Source organism: Mobula birostris, chromosome 8 (assembly GCF_030028105.1).
Source record: "Mobula birostris isolate sMobBir1 chromosome 8, sMobBir1.hap1, whole genome shotgun sequence".
Lineage (NCBI taxonomy): Eukaryota > Metazoa > Chordata > Chondrichthyes > Myliobatiformes > Myliobatidae > Mobula > Mobula birostris.
Genome location: NC_092377.1, coordinates 99,734,742 through 99,748,881, shown reverse-complemented (window position 1 = coordinate 99,748,881; position 14,140 = coordinate 99,734,742). Strand labels below are relative to the sequence as shown.

Genomic DNA, 14,140 nt, shown 5'->3' with positions numbered 1-14,140 from the left:
TCTGGTTAGGAAGTTGAGGATCCAATTGCAGAGGGAGGTACAGAGGTCCAGTTTCTGCAACTTCTCAATCAGGATTGTGGGAATGATGGTATTAAATGCTGAGCTATAGTCGATGAACAGCATCCTGACATGATTGTTGTGTTGTCCAGGTGGTCTCAAGCTGTGTGGAGAGCCATTGAGATTGCGTTTGCCATTCACCTATTGTGGCCAGGTCCAGGTCTTTGCTGAGGCAGGAGTTCAGTCTAGTCATGACCAACTTCTCAAAGCATTTCACCACTGTCGATGTGAGTGCTAGCGGGTGATAGTCATTAAGGCAGCCCACATTATTCTTCTTAGGCACTGGTATAATTGTTGCCTTTTTGAAGCAAGTGGGAACTTCTGCCCGTGGCAGTGAGAGGTTGAAAATGGCCTTGAATACTCCTGCCAGTTGGTTGGCACAGGTTTTCAGAGCCTTACCAGGTACTCCATTGGGACCTTCTGCCTTGTGAGAGTTCACTCTCTTTAAAGACAGCCTAACATTGACCTCTGAGACAGAGATCACAGGGTCATCAGGTGCAGCAGGGATCTTCACAGCTGTAGTTATATTCTCCCTTTCGAAGTGTGCATAGAAGGCGTTGAGTTCATCTGGTAGTGAAGCATCACTGTCATTCATGCTGTTGGGTTTCACTTTGTAGGATGTAATGTCTTGCAAACCCTCCCAGAGTTGCCTTGCATCCGATGTCACCTCCAACCTCATTTGAAATTATCTCTTCGCCTTTGAAATAACCCTCTACAAATCATACCTGGTTTTCTGGTACAGGCCTGGATCGCCAGACTTGATTGCTACAGATCTAGCCTTCAGCAGACAACGTACCTCCTGGTTCATCCACTGCTGACACTGAGGAACTTGAAGCTGCTCACCCTTTCCACTGCCAGCCCCTTGATGAAGACTGGTGTGTGTTACCTTGACTTAATCAAGTCCAGAGTTAACTCCTTAGTCTTACATATGTATACAATGCGGCCACTGCTAGGTTTTGTAACTCCAAAGACTAATGGAAAGAAAATCTCGGGAGCCGAGGATATGGGGTTACTTTATTTTACCGTTAGTGTTGTGTGCACGTACGACGTGCTGGAGTAATGACCTGTGCTATTTCTGTGAGACTCACATTTAACCCATAAAGAGTTATGTAAACCATCAAAGAATGCTTGATCGAACAATATATTTACCGTATTATTGAAATATTACTAACACAGCAGCTACAAGAACCAGTAGGAGACTAGGAACCTTGTGGGAAGCGACGCACCTCCTAACTACCAAAGTCTGTGCACCATCTACAAGGCTCGAGCCAGGAGAGTGACGGAACAATCTCCACTTGCTGGGTGTGTGCTGCTTCAGTAAGACTCAAGAAGCTTGACACCATACGGGACACAACAACCCGTTTGATAACCCTCCCCCCCATCCAAAACCATTCACCCACTCCTTCTCCAACACAATGGCCACAGTGAGTACCAGTTACAAGACCCAGTGCAACAACTCACCCTGACTCCTTAGACAGCACCTTCCAAACCAGCTGGAATGACGAAGGAACGAAAGCACAGGGACATCACTCTCTGGAGACACAGGGACACCCCCTGGAGACACAGGGACACCACCCCCTGCAACACAGAACACACCCCCTGGAGACACAGGGACACCACCCCCTGCAACACAGAACACACCCCCTGGAGACACAGGGACACCACCCCCTGCAACACAGAACACCACCCCCTGGAACACAGAGACATCACCCCCTGCAACACAGAACACCACCCCCTGGAGACACAGGGACACCACCCCCTGCAACACAGAACAACACCCCCTGGAACACAGAGACATCACGCCCTGCAACACAGGACACACCCCCTGGAGACACAGGGACACCACCCCCTGCAACACAGAACAACACCCCCTGGAACACAGAGACACCACCCCCTGCAACACAGAACACCACCCCCTGGAACATAGGGACATCACCCTCTGGAAACACAGGGACATCACCCCCTGGAAACATAGAGACATCACCCCCTGGAACACAGGGACATCACCCCCTGGAACACAGAGACACCACCCTCTGCAAACATAGAGACACCACCCCCTGGAAACATAGAGACAACACCCCCTGGAAACATAGAGACCCCACCCCCCGGAACACAAAGACATCACCCCCTGGAAACACAGGGACATCAACCCCTGGAAACATAGAGACATCACCCCCTGGATACACAGAGACATCACCCTTTGGAAACACAGGGACAACACCCCCTGGAACACAGAGACACGACCCCGTGGAACTCAGAGACACCACCCCCTGGAACACAGAGGCACCATGCCGTGGAACACAGAAGCATCACCCCCTGGAACACAGAACACCACCCACTGGAAACACAGAGACATCACCCCCTGGAACACAGAGACACCACCCCCTGGAACACAAAGACATCACCCCCTTGAAACACAGAGACACCACCCCCTGGAAACACAGGCACACCGCCCCCTGGAACACAGAGATACCACCCTCGGAACACAGAGACACCACCCCCTGGAAACACAGAGACATCACCCCTTGGAACACAGAGACACCACCCCCTGGAAACACAGAGACATCACCCCCTAGAAACACAGAGACACCACCTCCTGGAACACAGAGACATCACCCCCTGGAACACAGGGACACCACCCCGTGGAAACACAGGGACAGAAGCCCCTGGAACACAGGGACACCAACCCCTAGAAACACAGCGACATCACCCCCTCAAACACAGAGACATCACCCCCTGGAAACACAGAGACATCACCCCCTCAAACACAGAGACATCACCCCCTGGAACACAGAGACATCACCCCCTCAAACACAGAGACACCACCCCCTGGAACACAGAGATACCACGCCCTGGAACACAGAAACATCAGCCCCTGGAACACAGAGACACCACCCCCTGGAACGCAGAGACATCACCCCCTGGAACACAGAGACATCACCCCCTCAAACACAGAGACACCACCCCCTGGAACACAGAGATACCACGCCCTGGAACACAGAAACATCAGCCCCTGGAACACAGAGACACCACCCCCTGGAACGCAGAGACATCACCCCCTGGAACACAGGGACAGAACCCCAAGGAAACACAGAGACACCACCTCCTGGGACACAGAGACACCGTCGCCTGGAAACACAGAGACATCACCCCCTGGAAACACAGGGACAGAACCCCCTGGGACTCAGAGACATCACCCCCTGGAAACACAGGGACATCACCCCCTGGAAACACAGAGACACCACCCCCTGGAACACAGAGACATCACCCCCTGGAAACACAGGGACACCACCCCCTGGCAACACAAGGACACCACACCTGCAACACAGAGACACCACCTCCTGGAACACAGGGATATCACCCCCTGGAACATAGAGACATCACCCCCTGGAAGACAGGGACATCACCCCCTGGAAACACAGAGACATCACCCCCTGGAACACAGAGACACCACCCCCATGAAACACAGAGACGTCACCCCCTCAAACATAGAGACACCACCACATAGAAACACAGAGACACCGCCCTCTGGAGACACAGGAACACCACCCCCTAGAAACACAGAGACACCACCCTCTGGAGACACAGGAACATCACCCCCTGGTACACGGAGACATCACCCACTGGAACACAGGGTCACCACGCAGTGGAAACACAGGGACAGAAGCTCCTGGAACACTGGGACACCACCCTCTGGAGACACAGAGACATCACCCCCTGGAACACAGAGACACCACCCCCTAGAAACACAGAGACATCACTCCCTCAAACACAGAGACACCACCCCCTGGAAACACAGAGACACCACCCCCTGGAACACAAGGACATCACCCCCTGGAATCACAGAGACACCACCCCCTGGAAACACAGAGACACCACCCCCTGGAACACAAGGACATCACCCCCTGGAATCACAGAGACACCACCCCCTGGAAACTCAGAGACATCACCCCCTGGAACACAGAGACATCACCCTCTGGAGACACAGAGACATCACCCACTGGAGACACAGGTACACCACTCCCTGGCAACACAGGGACACCACCCCCTGCAACACAGAACACCACCCCTTGGAACACAGAGACATCACCCCCTGGAACATAGAGACTCCACCCCCTGGAAACACAGAGACATCACCCCCTGGAACACAGAGACACCAACCCCTAGAAACAGAGGACATCACCCTCTGGAAACACAGAGACATCACCCCCTGGAACGCAGAGACATCACCCCCTGGAGCACAGGGACACCACCCCCTGGAACACAAAGACAACACCCCCTGGAAACACAGGGACATCACCCTCTGGAGACACAGAGACATCACCCCCTGGAAACACAGAGACATCACCCCTGGAACACAGAGAAACCACCCCCTAGAAAACAGGGACAGAACCCACTGGATCACAGAAACATTACCCCCTGGAACACAGGGACATCACCACCTGGAAACACAGAGACACCACCCCCTGGAAACACAGAGACACCACCCCCTGGAACACAGAGACATCACCCCCTGGAACACAGAGACACCACCCCCTAGAAACACAGGACATCACCCTCTGGAAACACAGAGACATCACCCCCTGGAACACAGAGACACCACCCCCTGGAAACACAGAGACATCACCCTCTGGAGACACAGGGACAGAACCCCAAGGAAACACAGAGACACCACCCTCTGGAACACAGAGACACCAGCCCCATGAAACTCAGAGACATCACCCCCTGGAAACACAGAGACATCACTCCCTGGAAACACAGAGACACCACCCCCATGAAACTCAGAGACATCAGCCCCTGGAACACAGAGACATCACCCCCTGGAAACACAGAGACACCACCCCCTGGAAAACCAGGGACACCACCCCCTGGAACACAGAATGCCACCCCCTGGAGACACAGGGACATCACCCCCTGGAGACACAGAGACATCACCCCCTGGAACACAGAGACATCACCCTCTGGAAACACAGAGACACCACCCCCTGGAAACACAGAGACATCACCCTCTGGAGACACAGGGACAGAACCCCAAGGAAACACAGAGACACCACCCTCTGGAACACAGAGACACCAGCCCCATGAAACTCAGAGACATCACCCCCTGGAAACACAGAGACATCACTCCCTGGAAACACAGAGACACCACCCCCATGAAACTCAGAGACATCAGCCCCTGGAACACAGAGACATCACCCCCTGGAAACACAGAGACACCACCCCCTGGAAAAACAGGGACACCACCCCCTGGAACACAGAATGCCACCCCCTGGAGACACAGGGACATCACCCCCTGGAGACACAGAGACATCACCCCCTGGAACACAGAGACAACACCCCCTGGAAACACAGAGACATCTCCCTCTGGAAACACAGAGACACCACCCCCTGGAACACAGAGACACCACCCCCTAGAAACACAGAGACACCACCCCCTTGAAACACAGAGACACCACCCCGTGGAAGACAGGGACATCAATCCCCTGGAAACACAGAGATATCACCCCCTGGAACACAGAGACATCACCCTCTGGAAACATAGAGACACCACTCCCCGGAAAAACAGGGACACCACCCCCTGGAACACAGAACACCACCCCCTGGAGACACAGGGATATCACCCTCTGGAGACACAGAAGCATCACCCCCTGGAAACACAGAGACACCACCCTCTGGAACACAGAACGCCACCCCCTGGAGACACAGGGACATCACCCCCTACAACACAGAGACACCAACCCCTGGAAACTCAGAGACATCACCCCCTGAAAACTCAGAACACCACCCCCTGGAAACACAGAGACACCACCCCCTAGAAACACAGGACATCACCCTCTGGAAACACAGAGACATCACCCCCTGGAACACAGAGACACCACCCCCTGGAAACACAGAGACATCACCCTCTGGAGACACAGGGACAGAACCCCAAGGAAACACAGAGACACCACCCTCTGGAACACAGAGACACCAGCCCCATGAAACTCAGAGACATCACCCCCTGGAAACACAGAGACATCACTCCCTGGAAACACAGAGACACCACCCCCATGAAACTCAGAGACATCAGCCCCTGGAACACAGAGACATCACCCCCTGGAAACACAGAGACACCACCCCCTGGAAAAACAGGGACACCACCCCCTGGAACACAGAATGCCACCCCCTGGAGACACAGGGACATCACCCCCTGGAGACACAGAGACATCACCCTCTGGAAACACAGAGACACCACCCCCTGGAAACACAGAGACATCACCCTCTGGAGACACAGGGACAGAACCCCAAGGAAACACAGAGACACCACCCTCTGGAACACAGAGACACCAGCCCCATGAAACTCAGAGACATCACCCCCTGGAAACACAGAGACATCACTCCCTGGAAACACAGAGACACCACCCCCATGAAACTCAGAGACATCAGCCCCTGGAACACAGAGACATCACCCCCTGGAAACACAGAGACACCACCCCCTGGAAAAACAGGGACACCACCCCTTGGAACACAGAATGCCACCCCCTGGAGACACAGGGACATCACCCCCTGGAGACACAGAGACATCACCCCCTGGAACACAGAGACAACACCCCCTGGAAACACAGAGACATCTCCCTCTGGAAACACAGAGACACCACCCCCTGGAACACAGAGACACCACCCCCTAGAAACACAGAGACACCACCCCCTTGAAACACAGAGACACCACCCCGTGGAAGACAGGGACATCAATCCCCTGGAAACACAGAGATATCACCCCCTGGAACACAGAGACATCACCCTCTGGAAACATAGAGACACCACTCCCTGGAAAAACAGGGACACCACCCCCTGGAACACAGAACACCACCCCCTGGAGACACAGGGATATCACCCTCTGGAGACACAGAAGCATCACCCCCTGGAAACACAGAGACACCACCCCCTGGAAACACAGAGACACCACCCCCTGGAACACAGAACGCCACCCCCTGGAGACACAGGGACATCACCCCCTACAACACAGAGACACCAACCCCTGGAAACTCAGAGACATCACCCCCTGAAAACTCAGAACACCACCCCCTGGAAACACAGAGACACCACCCCCTGGAACACAGGGACACCACCTCCTGGAAACACAGCGACATCACCCCCTGGAAACACAGGGATATCATCCCTTGGAACACAGAGACACCACCCCCTGGAACACAGAGACTCCTCCCCTTAGAAACACAGAGACACCAACCCCTAGAAACACAGGACATCACCCTCTGGAAACACAGAGACATCACCCCCTGGAACGCAGAGTCATCACCCCCTGGAGCACAGGGACACCACCCCCTGGAACAGAGAGACAACACCCCCTGGAAACACAGGGACATCACCCGCTGGAACACAGAGACATCACCCCCTGGAACACAGAGACACCACCCCCTAGAAACACAGGACATCACCCTCTGGAAACACAGAGACATAACCCCCTGGAACACAGAGACACCACCCCCTGGAAACAGAGAGACATCACCCTCTGGTGACACAGGGACAGAACCCCAAGGAAACACAGAGACACCACCCTCTGGAACACAGAGACACCAGCCCCATGAAACTCAGAGACATCACCCCCTGGAAACACAGAGACATCACTCCCTGGAAACACAGAGACACCACCCCCATGAAACTCAGAGACATCAGCCCCTGGAACACAGAGACATCACCCCCTGGAAACACAGAGACACCACCCCCTGGAAAAACAGGGACACCACCCCCTGGAACACAGAATGCCACCCCCTGGAGACACAGGGACATCATCCCCTGGAGACACAGAGACATCACCCCCTGGAACACAGAGACAACACCCTCTGGAAACACAGAGACACCACCCCCTGGAACACAGAGACACCACCCCCTAGAAACACAGAGACACCACCCCTTGGAAACACAGGGACACCACACCTGCAACACAGAGACACCACCCCCTGGAAGACAGGGACATCAATCCCCTGGAAACACAGAGATATCACCCCCTGGAACACAGAGACACCACCCCCTGGAAACACAGGGACATCACCCCCTGGAACACAGAGACATCACCCTCTGGAAACATAGAGACACCACTCCCTGGAAAAACAGGGACAGCACCCCCTGGAACACAGAACACCACCCCCTGGAGACACAGAGACACCACCCCCTGGAACACAGGGACACCACCTCCTGGAACACAGAGACACCACCCCCTGGAACACAGAACGCCACCCCCTGGAGACACAGGGACATCACCCCCTACAACACAGAGACACCAACCCCTGGAAACTCAGAGACATCACCCCCTGAAAACTCAGAACACCACCCCCTGGAAACACAGAGACACCACCCCCTGGAAACACAGAGACACCACTCCCTGGAACGCAGAGACATCACCCCTTGGAACACAGAGACACCACCCCCTGGAACACAGAACGCCACCCCCTGGAGACACAAGGACATCACCCCCTGGAAACACAGGGATAACATCCCTTGGAACACAGAGACACCACCCCTTGGAACACAGAGACTCCTCCCCTTAGAAACACAGAGACACCAGCCCCTAGAAACACAGGACATCACCCTCTGGAAACACAGGGATATCATCCCTTGGAACACAGAGACATCACCCCCTGGAGCACAGGGACACCACCCCCTGGAACAGAGAGACAACACCCCCTGGAAACACAGGGACATCACCCGCTGGAGACACAGAGACATCACCCCCTGGAAACACAGAGACATCACCCCTGGAACACAGAGACACCACCCCCTAGAACACAGGGACAGAACCCACTGGATCACAGAAACATTACCCCCTGGAACACAGGGACACCACCACCTGGAAACACAGAGACACCACCCCCTGGAACACAGAGACATCACCCCCTGGAAACACAGAGACACCACCCCCTGGAAACACAGAGACATCACCCCCTGGAACACAGGGACACCACCACCTGGAAACACAGAGACACCACCCCCTGGAACACAGAGACATCACCCCCTGGAACACAGAGACACCACCCCCTAGAACACAGGGACAGAACCCACTGGATCACAGAAACATTACCCCCTGGAACACAGGGACATCACCACCTGGAAACACAGAGACACCACCCCCTGGAACACAGAGACATCACCCCCTGGAAACACAGGGACATCATCCCTTGGAACACAGAGACACCACCCCCTTGAACACAGAGACGCTACCCCCTGGAAACACAGAGACACCACCCCCTGGAACACAGAGACATCACCCCCTGGAAACACAGGGATATCACCCCCTGGAACACAGAGACACTACCCCCTGGAAACACAGAAACACCACCCCCTGGAAACACAGAGACACCACCCCCTGGAACACAGAGACATCACCCCCTGGAACACAGAGACACCACCCCCTAGAAACACAGGACATCACCCTCTGGAAACACAGAGACATAACCCCCTGGAACACAGAGACACCACCCCCTGGAAACAGAGAGACATCACCCTCTGGTGACACAGGGACAGAACCCCAAGGAAACACAGAGACACCACCCTCTGGAACACAGAGACACCAGCCCCATGAAACTCAGAGACATCACCCCCTGGAAACACAGAGACATCACTCCCTGGAAACACAGAGACACCACCCCCATGAAACTCAGAGACATCAGCCCCTGGAACACAGAGACATCACCCCCTGGAAACACAGAGACACCACCCCCTGGAAAAACAGGGACACCACCCCCTGGAACACAGAATGCCACCCCCTGGAGACACAGGGACATCACCCCCTGGAGACACAGAGACATCACCCCCTGGAACACAGAGACATCACCCCCTGGAAACACAGAGACATCACCCCCTGGAACACAGAGACAACACCCCCTGGAACACAGAGACACCAACCCCTAGAAACACAGAGACACCACCCCTTGGAAACACAGGGACACCACACCTGCAACACAGAGACACCACCCCCTGGAAGACAGGGACATCAATCCCCTGGAAACACAGAGATATCACCCCCTGGAACACAGAGACACCACCCCCTGGAAACACAGGGACATCACCCCCTGGAACACAGAGACATCACCCTCTGGATCACAGAAACATTACCCCCTGGAACACAGGGACACCACCACCTGGAAACACAGAGACACCACCCCCTGGAACACAGAGACATCACCCCCTAGAACACAGGGACAGAACCCACTGGATCACAGAAACATTACCCCCTGGAACACAGGGACATCACCACCTGGAAACACAGAGACACCACCCCCTGGAACACAGAGACATCACCCCCTGGAAATACAGAGACATCACCCCCTGGAAACACAGGGACACCACCCCCTGGAAACACAGGGACATCACCCCCTAGAACACAGAGACATCACCCTCTGGAAACATAGAGACACCACTCCCTGGTAAAACAGGGACAGCACCCCCTGGAACACAGAACACCACCCCCTGGAAACACAGAGACACCACCCCCTGGAGACACAGGGACATCACCCCCTGGAGACACAGAGACATCACCCCCTGGAACACAGAGACATCACCCTCTGGAACACAGGGACACCACCCTCTGGAGACACAGAGACATCACCCCCTGGAAACACAGAGACATCACCCCTGGAACACAGAGACATCACCCCCTGGAACACAGGGACACCACCCTCTGGAGACACAGAGACATCACCCCCTGGAAACACAGAGACATCACCCCTGGAACACAGAGACACCACCCCCTGGAAACAGAGAGACATCACCCTCTGGAGACACAGGGACAGAACCCCAAGGAAACACAGAGACACCACCCTCTGGAACACAGAGACACCACCCCCTGGAAAAACAGGGACACCACCCCCTGGAACACAGAATGCCACCCCCTGGAGACACAGGGACATCACCCCCTGGAGACACAGAGACATCACCCCCTGGAACACAGAGACAACACCCCCTGGAAACACAGAGACATCTCCCTCTGGAAACACAGAGACACCACCCCCTGGAACACAGAGACACCACCCCCTGGAACACAGGGACACCACCCTCTGGAGACACAGAGACATCACCCCCTGGAAACACAGAGACATCACCCCTGGAACACAGAGACACCACCCCCTGGAAACAGAGAGACATCACCCTCTGGAGACACAGGGACAGAACCCCAAGGAAACACAGAGACACCACCCTCTGGAACACAGAGACACCAGCCCCATGAAACTCAGAGACATCACCCCCTGGAAACACAGAGACACCACCCCCTGGAAAAACAGGGACACCACCCCCTGGAACACAGAATGCCACCCCCTGGAGACACAGGGACATCACCCCCTGGAGACACAGAGACATCACCCCCTGGAACACAGAGACAACACCCCCTGGAAAAACAGGGACACCACCCCCTGGAACACAGAATGCCACCCCCTGGAGACACAGGGACATCACCCCCTGGAGACACAGAGACATCACCCCCTGGAACACAGAGACAACACCCCCTGGAAACACAGAGACATCTCCCTCTGGAAACACAGAGACACCACCCCCTGGAACACAGAGACACCACCCCCTGGAACACAGGGACACCACCCTCTGGAGACACAGAGACATCACCCCCTGGAAACACAGAGACATCACCCCTGGAACACAGAGACACCACCCCCTGGAAACAGAGAGACATCACCCTCTGGAGACACAGGGACAGAACCCCAAGGAAACACAGAGACACCACCCTCTGGAACACAGAGACACCAGCCCCATGAAACTCAGAGACATCACCCCCTGGAAACACAGAGACACCACCCCCTGGAAAAACAGGGACACCACCCCCTGGAACACAGAATGCCACCCCCTGGAGACACAGGGACATCACCCCCTGGAGACACAGAGACATCACCCCCTGGAACACAGAGACAACACCCCCTGGAAACACAGAGACATCTCCCTCTGGAAACACAGAGACACCACCCCCTGGAACACAGAGACACCACCCCCTAGAAACACAGAGACACCACCCCCTTGAAACACAGAGACACCACCCCGTGGAAACACAGGGACACCACACCTGCAACACAGAGACACCACCCCCTGGAAGACAGGGACATCAATCCCCTGGAAACACAGAGATATCACCCCCTGGAACACAGAGACACCACCCCCTGGAAACACAGGGACATCACCCCCTGGAACACAGAGACATCACCCTCTGGATCACAGAAACATTACCCCCTGGAACACAGGGACATCACCCTCTGGAAACACAGAGACATCACCACCTGGAAACACAGAGACACCACCCCCTGGAACACAGAGACATCACCCCTGGAACACAGAGACATCACCCCCTGGAACACAGGGACACCACCCTCTGGAGACACAGAGACATCACCCCCTGGAAACACAGGGACATCACCCCTTGGAACACAGAGACACCACCCCCTTGAACACAGAGACGCTACCCCCTGGAAACACAGAGACACCACCCCCTGGAACACAGAGACATCACCCCTTGGAACACAGAGACACCACCCCCTGGAAACACAGAGACACCACCCCCTGGAACACAGGAATATCACCCCCTGGAACACAGAGACACCACCCCCTGGAAACACAGAGACATCACCCCCTGGAAACACAGGGACACCACCCCCTGGAACACAGAGACACCACCCCCTTGAAACACAGAGACACCACCCCGTGGAAACACAGGGACACCACACCTGCAACACAGAGACACCACTCCCTGGAACACAGGGATATCACCCCCTGGAACACAGAGACACCACCCCTGGAAACACAGAGACATCACCCTCTGGAGACACAGAGACATCACCCCCTGGAACACAGGGATACCACCCCCTGGAACACAGAGACACCACCCCTGGAAACACAGAGACATCACCCTCTGGAGACACAGGGACAGAACCCCAAGGAAACACAGAGACACCACCCTCTGGAACACAGAGACAGCACCCCCATGAAACTCAGAGACATCACCCCCTGGAAACACAGAGACATCACTCCCTGGAAACACAGAGAAACCATCCCCATGAAACTCAGAGACATCAGCCCCTGGAACACAGAGACATCACCCCCTGGAACACAGAGACACCACCCCCTGGAAACACAGAGACATCACCCTCTGGAGACACAGGTACAGAACCCCAAGGAAACACAGAGACACCACCCTCTGGAACACAGAGACAGCACCCCCATGAAACTCAGAGACATCACCCCCTGGAAACACAGAGACATCACTCCCTGGAAACACAGAGAAACCACCCCCATGAAACTCAGAGACATCAACCCCTGGAACACAGAGACATCACCCCCTGGAAACACAGAGACACCACCCCCTGGAAAAGCAGGGACACCACCCCCTGGAACACAGAATGCCACCCCCTGGAGACACAGGGACATCACCCCCTGGAGACACAGAGACATCACCCCCTGGAACACAGAGACAACACTCCCTGGAAACACAGAGACATCACCCTCTGGAAACACAGAGACACCACCCCCTGGAACAAAGAGACACCACCCCCTAGAAACACAGAGACACCACCCCCTTGAAACACAGAGACACCACCCTGTGGAAACACAGGGACACCACACCTGCAACACAGAGACACCACCCCCTGGAACACAGGGATATCACCCCCTGGAACACAGAGACACCACCCCCTGGAAGACAGGGATATCACCCCCTGGAACACAGAGACATCACCCCCTGGAAACACAGAGACATCACCCTCTGGAGACACAGGGACAGAACCCCAAGGAAACACAGAGACACCACCCCCTGGAACACAGAGACAGCACCCCCATGAAACTCAGAGACATCACCCCCTGGAAACACAGAGACATCACTCCCTGGAAACACAGAGAAACCACCCCCATGAAACTCAGAGACATCAACCCCTGGAACACAGAGACATCACCCCCTGGAAACACAGAGACACCACCCCCTGGAAAAGCAGGGACACCACCCCCTGGAACACAGAATGCCACCCCCTGGAGACACAGGGACATCACCCCCTGGAGACACAGAGACATCACCCCCTGGAACACAGAGACAACACTC

At 55.2% G+C, this 14,140-nt stretch overlaps 1 protein-coding gene across 3 annotated transcripts in view; it reads right to left on the bottom strand.

Moving 5' to 3' along the window:
* The window catches only part of LOC140201530 (uncharacterized), an 85,751-nt gene that overhangs the window by 64,293 nt on the left and 7,318 nt on the right, over positions 1–14,140 (bottom strand). Inside the window, exon 1 of one of the 3 annotated variants that reach the window (XM_072265778.1) lies at positions 1,519–1,631. The exons of the other annotated variants lie outside the window; for them this stretch is intronic. The gene's annotated coding sequence lies outside the window, so the exon portion shown is untranslated. Of the gene's footprint in view, positions 1–1,518; positions 1,632–14,140 lie in introns of those variants that run through there. 3 annotated transcript variants of the gene reach the window in all.